Source organism: Anser brachyrhynchus (genome assembly GCF_964034855.1).
Source record: "Anser brachyrhynchus genome assembly, chromosome: 2".
In the NCBI taxonomy this organism is placed as follows: Eukaryota; Metazoa; Chordata; class Aves; order Anseriformes; family Anatidae; genus Anser; species Anser brachyrhynchus.
Genome location: NC_137695.1, coordinates 157,813,252 through 157,836,409, shown reverse-complemented (window position 1 = coordinate 157,836,409; position 23,158 = coordinate 157,813,252). Strand labels below are relative to the sequence as shown.

At 53.8% G+C, this 23,158-nt stretch overlaps 1 protein-coding gene and 1 long non-coding RNA gene across 5 annotated transcripts in view; one reads left to right on the top strand and one right to left on the bottom strand.

Annotated features, from left to right (window-relative positions):
* Nucleotides 1-420: 420 nt before the first annotated feature.
* Nucleotides 421-8,177, bottom strand: LOC308189987. 3 transcript variants are annotated; one of them, XR_013946765.1, is made up of 5 exons: nt 5,116-8,177; nt 4,560-4,651; nt 3,901-4,102; nt 3,246-3,460; nt 421-2,523 (listed from the first exon to the last, which is right to left on the bottom strand). It is a non-coding gene; the product is annotated as an uncharacterized lncRNA (long non-coding RNA). The 3 variants fall into 3 exon arrangements; XR_013946766.1 differs by lacking the exon at nt 5,116-8,177 and having other exon boundaries at nt 4,560-5,100; XR_013946767.1 differs by lacking the exons at nt 3,901-4,102; nt 5,116-8,177 and having other exon boundaries at nt 4,560-5,098.
* Nucleotides 8,178-10,310: 2,133 nt separating this feature from the next.
* PTP4A3 (protein tyrosine phosphatase 4A3) overlaps nt 10,311-23,158 on the top strand; it is a 39,976-nt gene continuing 27,128 nt past the window's right edge. The window contains exon 1 of one of the 2 annotated variants that reach the window (XM_080580851.1): nt 10,311-10,481. The gene's annotated coding sequence lies outside the window, so the exon portion shown is untranslated. Of the gene's footprint in view, nt 10,482-12,016; nt 13,103-23,158 lie in introns of those variants that run through there. The other variant, XM_080580852.1, reaches the window with a different exon arrangement.

The window sequence follows — 23,158 nt, the reverse complement described above, 5'->3', positions numbered from 1 at the left end:
ATAGAATAGAATAGAATAGAATAGAATAGAATAGAATAGAATAGAATAGAATAGAATAGAATAGAATAGAATAGACCTGACCCGACCCGACCCGACCCGACCCTTGGACACGGCCTCTTGTGCCGGGATAGATTACACAATCTCTACAAGTCTACCTTTCAGTCCCGTTTCCCCTGATTCTAGGATTTTCTCGTTACCTTGTGCTAGATGATTTCTGTCTTTGAAAGGACTCAAATTCGCAGTCTCATCGCCACTGCGTTCCCCTCCTTGCTCCTCTCCCAAGCCCTCTTCTCCAGCTTCCCTGGTCAGCATGAGCTCTCAAGCATCACATCATGACCTCTCAGCATCACAGGGTTGAGCTGTTTTGCCCGTAAGCACCTCCATTAATTCAAAGATGCCTTGTCTTGGAGGACAGGAAGGACAGCAAGATGGAAGCATGAGGTAAGGCCACAAATGCTCCTCCAGAAGTCAAGCACATGCTCGGTGGCCAGCTAGATAATACCTCGCATAGTCCTGCCATTGAGAGCTAGGAAATGAGTCAATAGCACCGTGCTGCACCTTCACACTGGCAGGAAAAAGAGTCAGGGATGAAGGCGAGTCATGAAATCAGAGCAGCATTACTCAGCATGGTCAGCCTGTCACGGCATCGTGTGATCGACCACTTGAGTCACAGGAGAGGAATTCATCTCTGTTAAGTTTATGCACCTAAAGCGCAGTCTTTTATGCCTGGCCACACGACTCCGGCTTCTTTTATAGCCTGTGATTCATCTGACCTCTCTCGGATACTGTTGAGGATTGAATCACGCTCTGGTTCTTCCTATTCCTCTGCATCGGAAATAAAGGGAGCCGACGGTGACTAGTTCGTCTCAAGTCAGACATCTCACTTTTAGGTACCAAACTAAGAGCAAAGGAATCCCACTCTGGGTATTGTCATTTCTCCTTAATTGAAGGGCTTAAAGCTTTCAAAGCAGGAGGACAATGACAGTCGAATTTGTGGTTGGGCTTTTCATGCCAACATTCAGAGACCGTTCCTCCCCTGCCAGCTTGCTCAGCTTAATTCATGGGAATGTCTAGAAACAGGCACCCCTGGAGCACAGCAAAAATGAGCCCAGCTCTGGCATTTGTGTGAGCAACCCGTCCTTTATTATTTGAGAAATGCCAGCATTGTGCCGCAACTATAGGCACCAGGGAGCCTACAGAGGCTTCTTTGTCACAAAGACCAAGTGCAAAGCTCCATGTGGAAGGTGTTCTGCTGTTTCTGCAGTATTTCAGGTGCAAAGGCACAATGCACAGCTGGTTTCGGGGGTGTTTGAGGAGTTTAGAATACATAAGGAATCTGCCCTGAAATGTCATTTGGGACAGGAAGGATTGGAGAGCCAGGAAAGACGGGGTAAGGCTGGTTAACTAAAAGAGGTATCGCGAGCGCGGTGCAAATCCTCCTGTGCTCCGGGGAGGACAGGAGCTTGAGGGCAGCTAAAGTGATAAGGAGAACCACAGGAGTGGGTTTTTCCCCCCCGAAAGGACCCAATTCCCCTGAGAGGATCCTACAGCACCGCAAGCCACGTGGATGGAGGTAAATCATTCCTCAGCCCCTGGAGGATGGATCCTTGGGGAGACGAGGTTTCCCTCTCCATTAGGAGACAGATCATAGAGCAGTAGAAACGAGGACCTCATCATTTTAGCTTCCCACCCCCAGAAGCTTTGCTTGCAGAGGAATTTGAGGCACGGCAGAGCAAAGGAGGGAAGGAAAAGGCTTGGGCTGTGCCCACGGGCTGCACTCAGACCCCAAGGGGCTACAGCAGGGCCAGGAGGAGAGCGCTGGGGAAGGAAGTCTTACGGCAAGGTCGGACAGCAGCTGTCTCCAGGAATGAATCCAGGAGCAGCATCCTCCTGGGATGGGCCAGGAGGATCTTGCGTTGACTGCCTGCCCTTCCTGAGTTCGGGAGGAAATTAATCTCCCACCGTGGGCTTCGGTTTATTTTTACATTGCGAGTTAGCCCGAAGGGAAAAAAAAAATCATAAAAAAAAATAAAAATCTATTCCCTAAAAGGAATAGCAAATTTCACAGCGAACTAAGGAGATTAGTCAAATCCCTGTGACCGTCAGCAGTTTCACTTAGGTCAAAGCCTGGCATAACTCAATCTCTGTGAGAATGGAGAGGAGCAGCTCGGACTGCCCGGCTCTGCAGGCGGAGCAGCCTCTCCTAAAGGGCCCTTCTGCAATATCTGGAGGGAAACGTCCCTTCTGCAGCCCCGGAGAGGAGAGGCAAAGAGTCAGGCTGGCCCAGAGCTCAGACAGTGAAAGGGAGCATTATCTCTTGCAGATACCACAGGGAGACCTTCCATGCTGGGAAGCAGAAGGGGAACCGATTTCCCAGGCTAGGAGACATCAAAGACTGTGTGAAACCTTCCGAAAATGCTCACCCTGAATTTCTCATGCCTGGGTGGGCACGTGGGATGACTCTCCATAGGGTCAGGGAAACGGAGACAGCGGGAGCTGTCGCGTTCTGTTTCGCCTCTTGCTCTGGGGGAGAAAAAGGAGAGAATTTGATTCAAAAGCTAAAAATAAACACGCCACCCGCAGGTTTGGTTTTGCACAAAAAAAAAATCGGCTTGAGTGAGGTAACCTAGGGCCCTTTCTGGATGAAATCATTCCCATCCCCTGGCCAACACGCCCGTGCTAATGGGCTCAAACAGCCATCAGCCTTTCAGGCTGTGCATCCAGCTTCATCCCGGGGACCAGCGGGAGCTGTCACGCCACCGCCGCACTGCACGCAGCGAGCAGAGAGGTGTCGGAGAAGGAAAGCAAACAATTTTTTTGGATTGCTCTAGGGAGAAATGGGGCTTTCAGCTCGTACGCCAGGGATTTTAAAGATCTGTAGCCCTCTCGGTGCGACAGTCTCCCTCCCTTTATATGAATACAGGCAGTATTGTTTTAAATTGTGTCCCGGAGCCAAATAAGATGGGGAAGCCCGTGGTGTCTGCAGAGAGGCTGGAGGCTCTTTGCAATTGTTTCCCTTTCCCTGATAAAGCTGCTGGTGTGGTTTTTTTGAAGAAAGTAGCATTTTTTCGCAATTCTGAGCTCGCCTCACAGGGCAGCTCGTTCTCTCTTTGTGGCTTCTCTGCCATTTGAACCCTTTCAGTAGTACCAGCCCTGAGGTTTTCAAAGTCATGAGTCAGGCACTGGGAAATCCTTACACTGATTTAGAAACTACAAGATTCAAAACAAAACAGCAAAAGACAAACCAAATGCGGGGACTTTCGAGTTGCTTCTGGTCTTCGAGCCTTTAATGCTGAGAGTGGAAGGGTCCCATCGCGGTGCTGCTGGGCACCATCACACCTGCTTTTCCATCTGCTGTTTCTTTTCTTGTGTTACGAGCTCTCTGGGGCAGAAAGCATCTTCCTGTCCCGTGAATAGGCAGAATTTAGCACAAGGCGGTCTTCAAGCAGGATGCAGCCTCCTGGGCAACAGGGGAATGAACGAAAATCATTGCAGTCAGCTGCTTTACCTATGAAATACACATCTGAGGGGAAAGCAAGACAGCAGACAGGATAAGGGAAGGCAGCCAGCACCCTTGGCCACCACAGCTGCTGGCATTTTCAGCTTTTGTATCAGCTCCTGACCCGGTGAGAGCTTTGCTGCAGGGAAAAAAAAAACAAAAAAAAACAAAAAAAAACAATAAAGATGATTCTAGTGCTGCCGGTGTCAAAGCACAGTCTGCATAAAGAAAAAGACATTCGGGTCCTGGTTTTAGTAGCAGACATTGTGGGAGCCCCTGAAAGCCCTCTCTGCCCAGGTTCCCAGTTTGATTAGTGCTGTTGGAGCAAGCAGGAAGATGTTCCCACTGCCAGAAACGTACATCTCCGAGGCAGGGCACAAAAGGAAAAATGTGGACCTCACCTCTGCAGCTGGAAAAAGCAGATCCAGAAGGATGACGTGACCGCATGGCTCTGACCTCCATTTCTCCTGCAGATGGTCTCTTCTACCACCAAATGTCACCAATCCTCTGATTAAAGATTATTTTGACCTTTCTTTAAAGTCTCGGAGCATGGAGGAATGAGTGAGGAAGCCTGAACGCTCTTGCCTGCTGCAACAACCTGACCTTGGAGCCAGAAATGCAAGAGAGAAAAGGAAAACCTTCAAAATCTTTGATCCAGATGGAGGAGCAGGATCAAAACCACAGTAGTGCCTACTTGGCAGATCTACCTATGTCAAGGCTGAATTTGGTTCTGGACCTGTGGGAATAATAATAATAAAAAGGGAACATCCTCTGCTATTTCCGTACCATGGAGCTGACCAAAAGCGTGAGTTGGGCTTTGCCCCCAGGGGGTCCAGGCTGGGCAGAGGTAAGGGCCCTTTGCTCCTGATGATCTTACCCGTCTGACATTTCTTCTCATGCATTTTCCCATCCTCCAACCCCCCCTCACCCCCCCCCCAAAAAAAAAAATAAACTAACTGAAAACACACCTTTCAAAGTAACATTTTCCAGACTGCTTTGCTAAAGGTGAAGTGGGATGCGTTTTTTCAGCACGGCTTTGGCAGAAGCTCGCTGCTCTTACCTGGCCCCTCGGTGTCTGCGCCCCGACAGATTCCTCCTGCAAATCTCCAGCTCCTCTCGGCTTCGCCTTTTTGTGGTGTTTGTTTCTTTGCCCTTTTTAAATAAACCATTGGCAGTTACTATGGTAACACGCCTCATTCTCTCTCCCTCCTCCCCAAAAGTCTATTTCTATTTAACAGGCTTTTAAAAAGGCTCTATTTATACTTTCTTTTGTTATCCTGCCCCTGCTCCCTTGCAGCCAGCCAAGGGCAGGCGCGGAGAAGTGCAGGCCCTAGCCTCTGTTACTAATAATGGCCATCCATAAACACGAGAGCGAGCCGTGGGGATCAAAGCTGTGACCTTCATCAGGAGATGCTCCGCTCCTCAGGCGAACAAAAAGGAAATCTGCGGCACGGCACACGGCGTGCTCGGGCGGAAAGCGATGCTGGCAGGGGCCATCCCCACCTTCCACCCTCCAGCGTCACATCGAGAGGCTGCAAGTCCTCCCCAAAAGGCCAGCAGGCAAAAAGCAGCCTTGCTGTCACTGCAGGCAGCTCCCACCTTTCCTCCTTTCTCACCGTCACACATTCGTCTGCTCTGCTGGTAATTGCATAAAGGGAAAAAGAAGAGCTGTGCTGCATTTTTTTTTTTTTGGCTTCCCAGGAGGCAAAAAGAAAGGCTCCCTCCTTATGCTTTTTCATTTTAACTCTCAGGGCTGCTAGCAAGAGTCAAGGTTTACTTCCTTAAGGCTCGTTATATCATTTAAACGTGCGGGTTGCAATTTATCTTAACCCTTCACGGAAGCTGTAGGTGCCCAATTTTTTTTACCATGGCAGCTTTTCTCCTACTGTCTTTCAGGCCTTTCTGCTAATAGAAAACAATGGGTGTGAAACAGTCCAAGTCCCATTTGGTTCCTTTCTCCATTGAGAGGTTTCACTTGCATGGTCAGGCTGGTGCCAGAAACCACACGTTTTTTGGTCATCTTTAGGGTGTTCCAGGAAACATATTGTTGACAGAGCTCAATTTTTCAGTAGGAAAAGCAAGTAGAAGAAAGAGTTCCCAGCCCTCCCCTTCTTCCCTCCACATAAAGACAGCTTTCGGGACTTCTTTGCTGCCAAAGCGTGACCCCAAAAATCACAAAACCATTTTTCTTCTCACTCCCCAGCCTGCCCAGCGCAAGAAACTGTGACGTTCCTCCAGAAAGGGTTAAGATATCTAAAACTTCAGCCTCAATGAGCAGCCAGCAAAAGTGTCCTGTCCCCAGGGTAGGCTCAGTGTATGAGAATTTGCTCAGATCATGTAATGTTTGTAACTCGATTTCCTGCCGGAAAGCTTCAGTGGGTGGAGTTTCTGCTGAACCAGACAGAACTAGAATTATTTCCTTCTCCGGATTGCTTGTGCATGTCCAGTCAAGCTCAACTGAATTAACAGCAACCGGCTCGTTTCCCCCACACCCCCTTTCCCATTCACCTCTGGCAGCGGAGGCACGGGAAGTATGCGATAATCCTGCTGCCAGGCCGAGTGCCTGAGGAGATGGGATGGTCCCACAACCTTCTTCAGGCCCAGCCTTTTTTTTTTTTTTAATATTCTGGAGAAAGGATGTCCTAATGACCAGCCTGCTGCCCTACTGATTTCCTACACGGCCCTGGGAAAGCCCCTTAACCTCTGCCTGCCCCCACTTTCTGTGAAATGGAAAGGAAGTTTGTGGGAGGCCTGGTCTCCCTGCTGCCACCGCCGGTATCAAAGCAAGGCCCGCCAGGACCGAAAGCAGGAACTTCTCCAGTTTAAGCTTAAAAACCAGTCGCTTTTTTTTTTTTTTTTTTTTCCTGGAACAGTGCAGACCTGTGGTGGATTGCCACGGAGGCACTTCTGCAAGGGAAAAACAGCTCCCACACTCGCAACTGCAAACTGATTCATCCCTCCCCTGCCTCCGCCACCCCAGGAGCCACGAGTTTCCTTCACATCCCTCACCGAGCGCAGCCAAACCCCCTCAGGAAGGCCAGATCCTGCCCCAGGTGCTGGATTTTTGTACCAAAGTGCTGGGTTTCACCTAATTTATCGCCAAAGAGGTCTAAGCTGAACCACAGCAAGGTGCTTTCGTCTAGACTAAGAGCATCCACGAAGGGGTGAACGTGTGCCTAGCCAAGTGAGATCCTACAGATCTTGTAGGAGAAGGAATTAGAGCCCAGGCCAGGAATCTACACCATGTACAGCCCCAGGACTCTGCTGGCTTTGAATGGTGCCAGATCAAGTTATTTGCGGTTCATCTGGTAATCCAGACACTTCACCATCGATGTTAAGACTAAGGTGAACAAGTCCCTCGGTCAACTTCCAGAAGCGTCTTTTGAAAATCCTCCCCATTCACCCCAACCAAAAAAAAAAAAAATGAAGCACTGTTATTATTATTTTATTTTTTTTCTCACGGGACCAAGGAGGAAACTCCTCCGAGGCACAAAGACATTTCTGAGCTCCATCTTTTTCTCTTTCTTCCAGTCGCCGTCTCGGCACCAGCCGCAGAGCTCGTCTCTGCCGGATGCCCAGGGCACACCCTCTCCCCTCCGCACCGATAGTATCGTGCCCTTAGGATGTGTCTGCACTCCCAGGTAGAGCTGGTTACGCAGAATAGTCCTTTCCTTAGGGCTGGCTAAGGCTGGATGTCTGGGTGTGAGACAGAAAGTAGGCCCTGCTGCTTATCACACAAGGAAAATTATGCAACTATGTCCTTTAATGAGGAGAAGGAAGGCTCTGAATAGGTCCCTGAGGTTGGCTGCAGGTAATTTCTGGCAGTGAGCAAGGCTCTTGCGGCACGTACCAACGTTTCCAAGTGCCAGATGAAGTGGGGCATGGATGGAGCAACCAGCTGCCTCCCACCAACCTCCTTAAATCGAAGGGCCACTACACCATCTGCAATAAAAAAGGACAAAGCTTGAGGGCCATAGCACGTAGCATCACCAGGACAGCCATCAATTCGTAAAAGTCAAATGGTTTTCTGTTACTGCTACTCAGCGATGATCCCTGTACGGCCTCCCCCATCTCTCGTCCATGCAAATACAACCTCGTAGAGTCTGGGCCCAGCTCTTTCTGGTCTGAAGGCTTCGTCGGCTATTAATAATACCCAGGGAAGCTGTGAAGTATGCAAGCAAGGTTTTGATGAGTGTGGGAACAAGAAAGGCGTTAGCACGTATGAGTGAACTTCAGTTTCGCTCCTGGGCTGAATGCAACTCAATTAGTCAGTGCCTTCAAGTGAAGTCCAAGTGTTGGTCCAGTGACTCTTCAGGAAGAGGCCAATGCTCCATTTTCGGCCTCTCCTGGAGGAAAAGCTAACTTAATTTAAAAAAAAAAAAATCTGAATCAGAACGTTTGCTTTTTTTTTCTTTTTCCTAAACTTTCTCAGCTCTCCCAGAAAGAAGAAGTATTTACTAGTCACTGCCCAGCAGCTTCCAGGAGCTGTGCAAGCTGGAGAAAGCCAGGCTGCAGGTGAACGTGACGTCTGTCAGGAATGCTAACCAGAAACCTCATCCAGCTGTTGAAATCCCAGAGGAACACGATGTGGTAACTGCTCCGCCAAAGGAGCTGAAAACTACCTGCTCTACTCGGTGGAGGACTTGTTCAGTTTAATTAATTAGTGGATGGGAAGAAGGAGTGATCTGTGTTGAAGCATTAACACCAACATACCAGGAATCCGTGTTTCACTTCCTACCCCGGTGGAGTGGTTTCTCCTGCAGCCTTCCCAAATGAGAATTATCATTTTTCTGCTCCTTTCCTCCAGCAACTACAAGAAATATTCTCTGCAGGTGGCAAAAAGGAGAGTAATTTTTTCCATCAGTTCGGTGTTAGAGCATCCTGGCTCAAAGAAAGCTGCATTTGGCTGAAATGGAAACGACAGAAGGGATAGGGAAGGACTAGGGAAAAAAGAAAATTACAGAAACTCAGAAAAAACAGGTGTATGGCTGCTGCCCCCTGGGATTAGTACCCGCACAGAGGTTACAATCCTTCCACCTTGCTTTTCAGTGCCTTACGCTGAAAAACATGCTCAAGGATGCTACCACGCACAGGATATTGTCGATATTTGTGCTGCAAATCCATTCAAATTCAGGAAATTACAGCTAACGTGAAGCCTATGTGATCCTCTTAAGGCAGTGACCTGATTGTGGAAACATTTCTCTCTGCCTGTTTTTTTCTAAAGTATTATTGAGAACAAGGCAGGGTTTGGCTGAAGATGGACTCAGGCTCGCCAGGAGACCTGAAGGTGTTCCTCCAGTCAATTTTTTATATTCACACACAGTAAAGGATACAGAAAAACAAACACGTTCCCACAGAGCCTAACGCAGCTCCCCATCACGCCTGGGAAACCCCAGGGAAGGAAAAACGGTTGTGCTGCTTCAACCAGAAAGGATTTCACCAAAAACACCCAAGTAAAGCAGCTGCAAAGTTGCTTTTCTTTGTTCTTTTTTTTTTTTTTTTTTGGTTTTGAGTGTTTTGTGGTTTTTTTTTTCCAGTTTTCAGTTTTTTGCTTTTAAAGAAAGCATTTGCAGGTGGGTTTTTAGTCAGTCCTACATCAGCAGCCCCAGCACAGCTGTGGCCCTCCAGAGCTTTTGCTAAGCTCTGCTGGACTGATTTTAGCACCCCAAAAAGACGTGCTCCAAGTATTTCATTGAACAAACTGACGTGAAGAACAGATCTTTTTCTCGCTTAGAAAGCACAGCGGGGAGTCAAAGAGCAAAACCTAAATGTTGGCAGCAAGGGAAGTCACGGTTTTGTTTCTGTTTTCTGCAGGGCTCCACTGCAAGGTGTGAGTTCGCTGCTGTCTCATCGAGGTTAGGCTGATGCTGTGCCTCTCCCTGGAGAGGGAAAGGCAGGATTTCGGCGTGCAGGTGGATGGCCCTTTTATCCAGCTGCCTGTTTTCAAGCTTACCAGGACTGAACGTCTCTAACATCCTCTGAAATTCACCAAGAGAGTCAAAAATTTAGCAAAAGATCCATTTTCTCTACTTACCCAGATACGAAGACTCATTACATTAAGACTGGTAAAACTGACTTCTCTTTACTAATTCTGTGTGTGTGTGTGACGTTTTAAGAAATTCAAAATCTTTATTTTCATCTCTCTTTTTTTCTTTTTTTCTTATGGAAACACTGAGCATCAGACGTCCGCAGGTTCTGCTGGAGGATAAGCAGAGGCTGTGGCCTCCTGACCCTTTTAACAAGGTGGGTTCTCAGAAAATACTCAGCTTTGTGAGGTGGTTCTGGACACAGGCTTAGTGCCCCTGAGGGCCTGAACATCCCTTGGGGAAAACACAGCCTTGAAACGGGAGCATGTTGGAGGCTCTCCCAATATCCACCTCCAGCGCCTATTTGTGCACGAGGCCTTTTGAACCCCCAAAAAGCCCCACGACCCCACTCCTTCAACGCCTGTGACGCCCTCGGCATCTCCACAAGGAGCCCTGCCAGGAGAAGCCCGCGAGAAATCAGCAATAAATGCGGAAAAAAAGGGAAAAAGGGGCAAAAAGAGGGCGACGAGCCTCCCTCCTCCCCGCCTCCCTCCCTCCCTCCCCTCAACTGGCCCCGCCCACCCACAAGCCCCGCCCACCCACAAGCCCCGCCCACCCACAAGCCCCACCCACCACCCCGTAACCACGCCCCCTCCCGCCAAAAGCCACGCCCCCTCCCTCCTCGGCCCCCCCCCCCCGCCGCCGCCGCCACGTGACGAGGGAGAGCGCGGGGAGGGAGGGGGCGTGGCCAAGCGGGAGGGGGCGTGGCCAAAGCGGCGGCGGCGGCGCGCGCGCGGGACGGGAGCGGAGCGGCGGCGGCGGCGGCCTCGGGACCGGGAGCGGCGCCGGGAGCGGGTCCGGGACCGGCGGGGGCCGCATGTGCGGGCGGGGGGCGGCGAGGGCGGCGTGGGGCCGAGCCGGGAGGCGCTGCCGGAGCCGCCGGAGCCGGCGAGCAGGTCGGTACCGGGAGAACCGGGCGGCGGGGAGGGAGAGGAAGGGGGTTTGGGGGGGGGGGAATGGGGTTAAAGGGGGGGGGAATGGGGTTAAAGGGGGGGAAATGGGGTTAAAGGGGGGGAAATGGGGTTAAAAGGGGGAGTAATGGGGTTTTTTGGGGGGGCACGGGGGCAGCGCGGGGTCGTTCCACGCGTGGGAGACGCTGTGGGTACGGTGAGAGCCAGGAGGGGGCGGTGGGAGGGGGGGGGGTGCTGCACGGTGCGCGGGGGTCCTGGAAATTTTGGGGGGGGGGGGGGGTGTTGGGGGGCACGGGGCAAGAGGGTTCGCACGGTGCAATGAGCCCCGCACGGTGCTCGGCACGGTGCAATAAGCCTGGCGTGGTGCAATGAGCCCTGCGCCGTGGGAGGCTGGTGTTATTGGGGGGGTGGTGCTGCACGGTGTGGGGGGCCTGGAAATTTGGGGGGGGAGGTTGGGGGGCACGGCGCAGTAAGGCTTGCACGGTGCTCAGAGCCTTGCACGGTGCTCAGAGCCTTGCGCGGTGCGATAAGCCTTGCATGGGAGGGCAAGCAACGTTGCACGGTGCTCTTAAGCCTTGCACGCCGGGGCTATATTTGCTGTTTTTGGTCGGATTATATATATATTTTTGGCCGGATCATTGATAATTGCGAGCTGTGAAACGCGGGCGGGTGTACGTAAAGCTGGGGACTTTGTACCCCCACCAGCATCCAGCACAGATACCTGAATACAGGCGGGAGCTTCATCTCGCGTTGTCAGTAGGCTTCAGAGTTAACAGCCCAGGTGCTGGCCGTGCCAGCAGCCCGGTACCTCAGCCAAGTCCCTGGCACGGGGGGACGTCAGATCCCAGCAGGGACCGTCACACGTGGCACAGGGGCAGGTGGAGGAAGCGACTTTTACCCTTCGGGGAATGCCCTGCGCTCCCTCGGGGAGGCCCAAAATAGCCGTGTCACCGGAGCCCCGCGAGCTTTCGGCCCCGTTGGCTCCAGTGGCAAAAGGCGAAACCTTTCGGGGAATAACAGCGTGCTTGAAGGTTGGGAGGGAACCTCTGGAGGTCGGCTCCTCCACCCTCCTTTCTCTATCACTGCTTTAATTTCATTTTTTACGTGCGCCTCGGTGACTGAAAATCACGCGCCGGCTCCCGGTCCCTGGCAAGAAGCATCCTCTGCAAAGTGCATTTCTTCGCTTTGCGCCTGTAAAGACATCAAGAAAAAAGCCGCATTTAGGCCCATTTCCAGCTTAATCATCCCTTGCGAGCGCTGGAAATCTGCGCCTTGAAATCCAGCGGCGCTTGGTATTAAAATAGCCGGCAGTAAACACAGGCTCCTATCAATAACCTTAATTACGGTTTGGGTTTCGTCTTAAATAGATGCGCGTTGCCACGCCGTAGGGAAGTGCAGGTTTAGCATCGGGGGCGTAACGCGTTTTTGGTGTCAGTGGAGAAAACAAACAAACAAAACAAAACAAAAAAACCCACAGGGGTTTATCTGTAATGTGCTGTTGGGGAAGAAAATGGCAAATTTTGGGGTTGGGAGCGTGGGACTTGTTTCTGGGCACCACGTGGGCGTCGGGTTGTCCCACCTCTGGAGGTGCAGCATGCGCATTTGCATCTCAGGAAGGCTTGGATGGGGCGAGCAAGTCTTAACGCTCAGCAAAAACCCACTCAGATGGTTTTTCGGGTTCTTTTCCCTCCGGTTTTGTCCCAAATTCATGGAGGCGAGCAGCGCCGCCGCTCCGTTACGGGCTCGCTTTTACCCGCTTACGCCGCTTGGCGAACGCGAGAAGGGCCCGGATTCCTGTGGCAAGGAGCCCTTAGAATTTCAACAGCTCTACCTATAAATATAGGCAGCGTGAAAGGCAATCCGCCTTCCAAAAAAAAAAAAATTTATACAAATAAATAAATAAAAGCACCACGCTCCTTTTTTTAGTCCGCCCGTATCTGCCCGACTTTGGCGCAATGCAATGCGTCTCCGGCTGGGAGCCTCCCATGCCTCTTGCTGATTTCTGTACGAATGAAAATGGGTGTAAAGTTGGCGTTTTAGGGTGAAACGCACCGGGATGCGATGGCAGGAGGGTGGCAGAGGGGGCAGCTTTTGGGATGGCTCGGTCGTGGCAGAGCTGCGGCGCCGTGGGGCGGCGCGCGCGGAGCCCGGAGCATCCCTTTGGGTGCGAGGTGGTGCCTTGGGTGAAAATCGAAAAAAATTATAAAAAAGAAAGCGATATGGCTGGGAAATCCCCCTCGGCAAGGTGTCTCCGGTGAGGAGCCGTGGGTCACCTTGCGGGGCCAAAGCTCGGGGTTGGGGAGCGGGGGCCGGCGGCGCGGGGAAGCGCTGCGTGTGCACTTCGCCCCGGCGCGGAGCAGACAGGCTCCGCACGTGACCGTCTGCATTTCAGCTGATCGCCGGACCACTCTGCCAGCAGGCTCTTCTCGCAGCTCGGCGGCTGCGATACCGCTTCTTTTTCCCCTTCCCTTCCCCTCCCCTTCCTTCTTTCTCCCCTCCCCACCCTCCCCCACCCCAGGTCCTCCGCCTGCTTTCCGGGACCAAGGCTGCGACAGGGAACCCGGCTGCAGCTGCGCGGGGTCCGCATCCAAATGGTTTCCTGGAAGGCGAGTGTGTTTTTTTTTTTTTTCTTTTTTTTTATCTTAAAATGATCCTTTTCCCTTCGTCTCTACACTGGTTGCGTGTCGGCTTTCGTGGCTTTCGTTCCTCGTGGCACGGGAGGATCGGATGGGGGGGGGGGGAAGGAGGGGCCGAAGGGTGTGTTTTTTTTTTTTTTTTTTGCCCGCTGCGGTATCGCGCCCGATCGATGGCAGCTCTGTCCCCTGTCGTCTCTGCGATAGTTGCCGGCGATTTCCTCTTGACGTCAGTGCAGTTAATCAGACGGGGAACGTGGGAGCTGGCAGCGCCGCTGCCTCTTGAGCGCCTCGCAAAGCCGTGGGGGCGGGGGGGTTGGACACCGGGCGCCCGCATGGGCTTGTGCCGGGGGAGATGGCATCGAAGCAGGCTTTCGACCCAGGGAGAGCTGGCTGCAGAGCCAAACCGGTGCTCTTCACCCTTCCCAATCCTCCCTGCATCTGTTTCTTCCCTTTAAAAAATATTATTTATTTTTTTTTTCCTATTAATAATAAGAGAAGCGACGCAATCCCTACACCTGCTGCATTGCCGGAGGCAAGGGCTCGAGAGCCCTCCTTGATTTTTAAGCAGCCTATATTTACCTAGCTAAACCTTTTTCTTATTTTTTCTATATATATATATATATATTTTTTACCCCAAAGCGTTATGTGAAGACATCTGACGGCTTTTTTTTTTTTTTATGGCCGGGCTGACAACGCGGGTGGCGGTACCCGCGGAGCCAGCGCCACCCCCGGCACCCCGCCGGCCGCTCGGAGCCCCTCGCGTCGCGCTGCTTAATTACGGACTTAACGAAGCGTCTCGGCGTTTCCGCCGAGACACAGACACACTCCCTCCTGGCCACGGTTTTTCACAGGGCCGGCTCGCGGAGGGAGGGCGAGCTGGGCAAGAAAACGCTTCCCGGCGGCACCCTTGGGAGCCGCGCGCCGAGATGGAAACGCCCGCGTCCTCCAGCCCGGCCCTTCCCCGCCGAGCCCTTTCCTTCCCCGCTCCGAGCTGCCACTCAAAGCCTCTCCTCGCTGCTCTGGTTTTCCACGGCCGGCTGCCGAGCGTGACAGCGGCGAGAAGAAAGGCGGCGGGGGGAGCTGCAGGGGCCGATGCTATCGGCCACCGCCGCCCGGGGACGCGGCCGCGCGGGTGGGCTGCGGTTGGGTCCCCCCCTTCCTACGCCCTCGAGGGTGTTTGGTGACCCATCCCGCCCGCCCGCGCCTCTCCCAGGGCTCCTTCTCCTCCAGGTAGCCCAAGCAGAGCAGCCGAGATGCCCCGAGATAGGTGAGGAGCAGAGAACATCCCCGTAACCCTACAGGGGCAATGGGGAGAGTGATGGGGCTACGGGGTGTTGCTTTAGGAACGGCCCCAACCCCTTGGTGGCATCTCCCAGTGCTTCCAGGCTTCAGGCAGGACCCGTCACCAGCTCCCCACCACCTATTTTGCTCAGGACCCCCCCCTCTTTATTTTATTTTATTTTAAGGTCAAGGTGCTTCCTAGCAAATAGCTGGAGGAGAAGCACACGGCGGGTTTTGGGGTTCACGGGGGATGCGGAGCAGACCTGGCCCCAGCCTGTTGGCTTTGGGTTTTTGGGGTCACAGCCCCCAAGCCCCACTCTCGCTCCAGGGAAGCAACGTGGCCGGGTGCATTTTTCAGCTCTCCAAGGCACAGGGGCTTAAAAAAACCCCATTGCCTCCGAGCTAAGCAGGGTAACACTTCGTAGCTGGGCGCAGGAGTTAATTTTTCTTCCCTCTGCCGTGCCCTTTTTTCCCATGCAGAGGGAGCGGGGGGAATTTGGGGGTGCGAGTCCGGGCGATCCCGATGTCCCCTAGGAGGGCGGCCACCCGGGGGCCCCCTCCGTGTGAACGGGGGTCAGCAGCTGGGAAATGGCAGAGCAGAGTGGTAATTCCCAGCTGCCACGAAAGCGGCTCTCAAATAAAATTCCCTCCGAGAGCAATTCCAAGTATTTGAGGGTTTGAACTTTTCCGGGGAGGGCTTTGGGAGCTGCCGGCTGCCGCGCTGCACCCTTGGCACCGCGGGGAAGAGACCCCGGGGGAATCGGTTTCGTTATCCCAGCCTCTAAAAGATTTTTATTTTTATTTTTTATTTTTTAATGTATAAATCATTATTTTTATTTGGTAGCTGCGTGCCTGCCGCGACGACCCAGAACGGAGCGCTGCTGGAAGCGAAGCTTGCCCTAAACCCCGGAGGGGCCCCGGGGGTTGCAGGAGATGCCCGTTGGGGCTCGGTGGCCCTCGTGGTGCCCCCGTACCTGTCCCCGCACGTCCCCAGGGGCCGGGCGCCCCTTGCCGTGCATTCCTCGGCCGGCACTGCTTGGTAACGTGGGCACAACAGAAAACAAACTTTGCCGCGAGCTTTGCTCTCCCAGAGCCCCTGAAGCTCGCTTTCAAAAAAAAAAAAAAAATAGCAATGTGGTCTTTTTTTTTTTTCTTCTTTTTTTTTTTTCTCATGCTCATGAAAATTCTCATACCAAAGCCGTAACCTCCGCTGCCCCCGGTTTCGTTGTTTTTTAAGGTGGCTTTTGGGGGCGTTTAAGGGGAGGTTTATCCAGCCCCGCTCCCCAGCCCCTGTGCGTGCCAGATTACAGCGTGCGCAGAAGGCAAAAAAACAGGGGGTTTGGTCAAAAAATGACCAAAGTGCAGCCGGGGACAGGCTGGGTACCCTGAAACAGGGACAATGTGCAAATGCAGCCGGGCTGGAAATTGCCCCCAGACTACAGGGATCCAGACTCTAGGGATCCCCAAAGGGATGCTGATAGCGGGGCCGTATCCAAACTCACGCCTCTGCTTCCCCACCACCCCTCCTTTGCCCTTTTTAGAGCGAGCTGGGGATGAACCAAGCCTATCTGGGGCAAAACCCCGCTAAAAACCCATTGGCAGCAGGGTTTTTCCTCCCCGTGCACCCTTCATCTCAAGATTTTCTCGGCTCCTCGTAGACCCCTTTCCCATCCTTCCGCCAAGCCGTCCGTCAGCCTGGCAGCGTTTTAATAATCCTTGACTCCCTTTTTTTTTTTTTTTTTAAGTTATTATGATCGTTTTTCTTTTCAATTATTATTTTTTTTCTGCAGGGAGGTGGGAGGAACGCGTCTCCTAAGGCAGGGAAATGGCAGAGACCTGCGAGTCCCAGGGGGAGCTTTGCCACGGATGGGAACAGCCCCTGCGCTCCCGGCCGGGTCCGGCCTCCCGGCCCGAAGTGGCATCCCTCGGACCACACACTTTGCTCTCTTTTTTTCTCCCTCCCGACCTAATCCCTCCAACCCCTTTAGGCTTTTTTTTTTTGTTGTTGTTGTTGTTGCTGCTCCTCTCCGAATTCCTCCTCATTCGCAGGCTTGCTGCCAGCGTACAACACGCTATAAAAAGGGGACTTGTTCTCCAGGCTCCCCTCCGGTACAGAACATTTACACAAATAGCCCCGCCGCTCGGTCCCGTTCCCCCTGCTAGCGCTGAGCCGCTGGGAGGGTGCCTGGGGAGCGGGGCTGCCGTCTTAAGAGAAGCCAAGAAGTCGAATTTCCCGAAGCCCGGCCAGCGTTTAAGCTCCCCTCCTCCTCCCGTCAGCTGGAAAAACAGAGCCGTGCCTTTATTTTATTTTATTTTTTTTTTCACCCCTCTCAATCCCGGTGGAGCTTCCCCGAGAGTAAAGCGCAGCGGATGCGCTTTGCATCCCGTTGGGCAGGTGCGGCCGCGGGGCAGGATTTGGGCACGACCACAACGTTTTGGGCCCCAGCAAATCCTCTGGGAAAGGAGTTGCAGAGCCGTAGGTCTTAAAAAAAAAAAAAACCCAATGCTTGTGGTTCCGGTGTGGTTGGGACGGGCAGGAGGGTTCATCCCTGCGGTGGGGACGGTCTGTGTGAGTCGTGTTTGCTCCCCCAGCTTCATCCCACTGCTGCATCTAGCACGGGGACCCCGCTTCGCCACCCATTTTGCACTTTCTGGAGGCTCTGTGTTGATTTGTAGGGTTGCTGAGATGCTTGTCATACTTCGGGCCATGCAGAGCTCTCACCAAGCTTCTCCTTCCTCCAACCTTCCCCATTACACCATCCAGACCTGCAGAAGGATGCCCCACACCAGCTGACAGAGGCGCTCCCATTTGAAGCAGATTTCCTTAGCACTCTCCTCTTTTGCAATGCAAAACCCCTTTTTGGCAAAAGAGAGGGTTTTGGTTTTTTTTTTTTTTTCCTAAGGCAGCCTTCGGTAATGTCCTTCCTTCTCCCTCCAGCTCGCGGCCTCGGGTGGCGACGTGAGGGCTCGCTCCCGGCCGTGCAAATCTCTGCCCTGTTCTCGCGAAGCAGAAGTTTTCCTGCGCGGGGCTGAGCCAGGTGCTTCGCTCAAAGCCGAATTGATTTACAGCATTTAACTTCATCGGAGCAAAACGCACGCAGCTCCCTAGCGCGGGTCCCCTCTGGGTGCCTAGGGCCTGTCCACGACTCGTTAGGGTGTGATTAAAACCTTACCAAGCAGCCTTGAGGCTCCGTGCATGAGACCCTACAAAACTCAGCACCATCTGAGCCTGCTCCAACGTAGGATTTGCCGTCAGGGCTCTGCTTGCCCCCTGGGGGTGGTAAATTCGCGCTTTGTCGCCTCGTTTCCCCCGCTCTTTCTTTCTGCTGCCACGTTCGCCGTCTCTGCTGTGGGTTTTCTTGGCCGGTGGGTGCGTTTTTGCACTTCTTTTGGAGGCCGTGCGGTCATTCCTGGGGATGCTGAACTGCTCCTTCTGGTTTGGACCCTCTCCTTGGCAGGTGGGGCTCGGTTCCTACCCTCCCTGCCTGGAAATCTTCTCCAGGTGCCCAACTTCTCCAGCCTCCTGACCACCACCAGCCAGCTCCCTTATTTTCCCCAAGCTTTCCTTTACTTAAAAGCTGATTTCTATGTTTTTTTTTTTGTTCTTTTTTTTTCTTCCTGCTTAACCTAAACTGCATCAGCCTTTGTCTGTCTGAGGCAGGGTTTTACGTTCATTGCAGCATCCGTCTGTAGGGCCGTGCCCTCGTTAAACCGCGCGTAAATTGGCATCGCCGCGGAGGAGCTGGGCCCTGCGGTTCTTAGCAGGATTATTTTTGGCTCTCCACTCTCCCGGCGAAGCCGCTCTGCTGGTGTAACAGTTCCCAGCCTCGCTCCTCTCTAATGTCAGGTGCCAACCCGGCGCTGAGCAAATTCCTGGGAGCAAACCAGAACCCGCTGCATCGCTCCGCAGCGAGTGGGTTTCCGCCCAGAGCATCTCTTCTCTGTTCTGCGGTGGTTTTAGCACATCACATCAGGCATTGAACTCTCCAAATCCTTTTTAAAGGCTCCTTTACAACCGCAGCTCCAGCCCGGACCTCCCGTTGCGCATCGCCTCCTGCGCTTTTTGCCATCGCCGGTCTTGGTGGTGCCGGTGGCATCGTGTTTTCTCACTGCCTGCATCACCATCCGCGGCTTCCAGCACTTCTTTTAGGTGCAGCTGGCCTTTTGCTCCCTGCAGTTGCTCTTCCTCTTTCCTCTCTCCCCGTTTCCTTGATTTCTCGCTGTGTTTGAAGCCAGGGGTGGTCGGGGCGTGTTTCGCAACCCTTCCGCTCCCGTTATTCGCTTTCTTAGAAGCGAAGGGGAAGGAACCGCAAGCAACAAAGAGCCCGAGCTTGGAGGACTGGCTGTTTATTTGTCAAAGCTAGAAAAGCCGAAGAAGACGAGAGGAAATCCTCAGCAAAAATGTACCTCAATTAACTTCAGGCTTGGGCGCGTCGGTTCTCGGAGGAGCAGAGCCGTAGCAGCGGGAAGGGGGGGACGTCTTCCTGATGTGACTTTAGACGGAGGTGTTCCCACTGCAATTACTGCAAATAACATTAAATATAACAAAATAACATCTCAGGTTTGCGTTTTGCACCCCGGGCTGGCCTTTTTTGCATCGTGCACCCCATCTTGGTGGCACCTCCTGCAGTGGGTTTGCCATAAGCCAGCCCCGGGGGTGCAAATGGGGTCGAGGAGACTCGAGCCAACCTTTAGATGCTCCGAAGAGGGGATGGGGGCAGCAGGATGGCTCAGATACCAAGGCAGAAGGTGCTCCGAGGTCCAAAAAGGACAAAAATAAGATCCTTAAAGAGCCTTGAGGATGGCTTAAGATCGTCTCCCTTGGAAGCAGCAATTACCAGATGAAAGAAAATGTCTTCAAGCCGGCGACCAGACATCTTGGAGCATCTGGTTTGAGTTTTGCCCGTGCGCTCGGGGCGGCAGGGAAGGCTGCTCGCTGTGGTTATAGCCGGGCAAGGCGGAGCGGCATCCTTCGGGGAATACGGCCGGCGCTTACGAAACGCCCCGGACAGGGGCGATTTCCACATCCCATCACAGAACCGTTTAGGTTTTCTCTTGCCTTTTTGTCCCTCCTCGCTCCCGAGGAGGCATCGCTGGCGTGTAATTACCGCCGGCTGTAACGCAGCCAGACCGATGTCTTCCTGGCAGAGGCGAGCACAATAGGAGCCAACGGCTATTGCGTGCCCCAAATAAAACGATTCCAGCCCCAGGGCCTCACCCAAACGCGAGGCATCCAGGACCAGCTCAGTGCAGTTTGCTCGAACCCACAAGACTCGCTCTGCTGGCAGCTGCCCCTAAATTCGTTTTTTTTTTTTTTACTTGGTTTCCCCCGCGAAGCCACCTGCCCGCTGGCCACATCTCGAAGTGCACCTGCGGCTGCCAGGAGCAGCACATCTGGCTGCCGTTAGCGGGCTCCGTTCGGGGCTTTCTTGCTAAAAAAAAAATTATTCACGGCTTTAATTGAAAGCAGAGGCCGAGGCACGGCACGCGGCTGCGCCCCGCCGGCCGGCGCGTGGCTTTGCCCGGCTTTGATGGAAGGATGGAGACACCAGGTTCCCCCGAGGAGCTGTTCTGGAGCATCCCACCGTGCTTCTCTTCCTGCTCCCAGCTGGGATTTACACCGAAACCCGAAGGATTTAACTTTCGAGCCCTGAGCAAAGACAGCCCGAGGTGATGCAAATGCGTGACCTGGCCCAAATCTCGGGAAGAGGTAAATATTGCATCACGCGGAGCGGGCTGTATCCTTTGCCCCAGCTTGAGGGGCTTTGCTTTTCCCTCATCCTCCCAAGTGGCTTTGACGGGGAGAAGATGTAACCAGCAGCTGGGCTCAGCTCCATGGACCATCCATTTGAAATTTTGGCGGTTCTCACCCAGCTTGGGAGCCTCTGCCGCTCTTATTCTGATTCAAATCACCTCCGCTTTGTGCACATCTCAGACGTGGGGGCTCAGACTCAGCCCCCTTCCGAGCAGGGGGTTTGGGGAGGAGACGCACGGTGGGAAAGGCTTTCTCCTTGCTACCAGTTTAATTACGGGTGCTGTGCTGTTTGCAGTAGGACGGATCCCCATCCCGTCCCCGTGTGAGGCTGCCGGCGGGGAGGAATTGGGTTTCACAACCCATCTTTCCAGGCTGCCACAAGATTACTGGAAGGAGAGGAATGTGCCGGAGAAAACGTCCCAGTTGCTGTTAAAAGGCACGGCTTTCTCTCCTCCTTTCCTCCCCGCGTCACCCTGGGGTGCCTTTGCCCTCCTGGCCTCCCCTTCCTGTGCAAATAATTGCAGGCGCGATAAGCGGGAGCCATTTGGCTCTTGTGTCAAGGAGCTCGTTGCTTTTGCTTGCGGTGCTCCCGGGACGGAGCTCAGCCCCTTTATATCTGAACAATAAATCTCAGGGCTCTCCAGGACACACCCTTCGCGCGAGGCACTAGTGCCTCTTAAATAATGGGCCTGCCAGACGCTTACTCCGTCTGGGTGAAGAGCACGCCAGCCAGTTGTAGCATCTGCAAATCATTTTCCAGGAGAGCCCAGACAGCGCGGGATGCTCGCTCGAGTCCCTTTCATCCAGCCCTTTCGAATCCCCGCAAACATTTCTGGGCTGCTTGGAGCAGAAGCGTTTGCGCCAGGAGGAGCTGCTGGAGCCTTCTCCCTCTGTGCTCGAGGTGAGGGACGAACCCTGCACGTCTTGGGTGCCGGGGAGCTGGGTTGAGAAATGCTTCGGAAAGTCTGAAATCCGTGCCCGGCAGAGGTTAATTTAGGCTGTTTTCTCGGATCCATCCCTTATGTCCACTGATGCTTGGAAATACTGGGAGCATCAGATGCAGAGCTGTGGTCCTGCGCGTTGGTTGAGCTGGTCTGGCACTGGATCATCTCCTACTGGATGACGTGACACTGAAAAGGCTGAAGGCGGGGACAGCTTTCTCTGTTGTGCCCCATTGCTCTCATTTTGGGGCACTGGGACCCCAGTAACGTTTTACCTCCAGCAAGAAGAAATCCTGCAAGTTCTCTGCAGGTCTCGTTGCGTCTGACGTGCCGGGGGTGAGAGCTCCGCGGTGCACTTGCCCTGGTTTCTCTCCCAGGCTAATTACAAGCCTCTTGGACTCTCTCAGGCAGCTTTGGCAGGTGCTCTGCTTTTCTAGCTCCAGCGCCGGGGAGCCCCGGCCACAGCCGCGAAGTCTTTCCCCGGCTATTAGAAAGCGCCTTCCGCTGCTGGAAGCTGTGAAGTGAAAAGGACCTATACAAATAAACTTCCCAAGGGCAGGGAGTCAAAATATCCCTGGGCATGTTTGGTGGAAAAAAGGTTAGCCAGCCCCAAGTCTTGGACTCGCTGCTGGCCTGACCTTGTTGACAAAACACGGGGTTATTAATTGGGGTTTTAGGCATACGGCCCGAGGATATTCAGCAGGAGCTTGTCCATCACAGCGGCTGAGATCTCCCAGGGCAGCGCCGTGAGAGCAAATCCGGCCGTGCTCTTCGCAGACCTCCGCGGAGAGCTGAATGAAATCCCTTCAGGATGCCGTGGCTTGCCAAGCTCCCCCGAAAGCCAGGCAGCAGATTTGGAGGCTGGTGCGTAACGTGCTCTGGACCTCGGGTGGAGGGGATGCACGCTGCACAGCACACTGTGCTGTCTCCTGCTCCCCTGCTGATCCTTTTCCAGCCCCAGCCTTCGTCTCTCAAGGGCATGATGTGTTTGGAGACGCACTTAGGGTCTGGCCGTGGCTCTGGGTTGGGGTTTTACTGCTGAGGATAAGGCGTGCAGGGGTCTCAGATTCCCACAGTGGCCACGCAAGCATGGGGATTCCCCAGTAGTGGAGCTGGGGCAGAAGCACAGGAGGTGCCCACTGAGAAACTAGGCACTTCAGGGTCTGCTGAAAGGACTCTGTTGACCATAATCGAGCTCTTGGCTCCCTAAATTCAGGTTTCTTCTCTCAAACTGAATCCTACCCGTAGCACTGTAACTCCAAGCAGGAGCTTCATGTTCAGGAGCACAACCTGTGCTGCCCCAGCACAGTCCTAAACCTCAGCAGCCACTCGGTGCTGCTCCAGCCTTTGACATGCTCGCCGTCCCATGCCAATCCCCAAGCTTGGTGGTTTTTCTTGGGGCTGCAGCAGGGCGGCTGTGGCTACTTTGGGTGCACCCGCAGCGTTTCAGCCAGAGAAGAGCCGCCGGAACGGCTCAGCCGAGCGGGAGCAGGAGCCGGCTGTTCCTATCGCGGCTGGCGAGTTCATTCACAGGATCTCACGGCAGCGAACAGCCCATCTGCTCGCTTCCCTCGGCTCGGAAAGCAAGCAGAAACCAGCGCTGGCGCCGGCCCAGAACAGAAGCTATGGGATTCCTCCTCGACAGCGTGACAGCAAACGCTCGTCTCGCACGGGGCCAGTGCTGGGCGGCTCTCACCCGCCGAGCCCGCGGCAAAGCCCGTCCTGTTTCAGGAAGAGCTTGCCTTTGGGCTGCCAGCTTTCCTGCACCTGAGTGACTAAGCGAGCTGGAAAGCACCTTTGGTGCGCGCCAGGGTGGTGGAAATTCGGCTGCCAGCAAGGAAACATGCCAGCACACATCCCACCGTGCTGCGAGGAGGTGGGCAGCACCTGCGAAGGGGCTGTGCCCTCTCCGCAGCTCCCTTGAAAGGCTGGCAAAAGTCTCTAAAGGGCGGGCAGCCTCGTTCAGGTTGTGCCCTGTGTGGGTGAAATGTGCTCCTCGAGGTTTTGCCAGGTCCAAGCAGCCCCACAGCTGAAGCCCCCTTGCCTGGG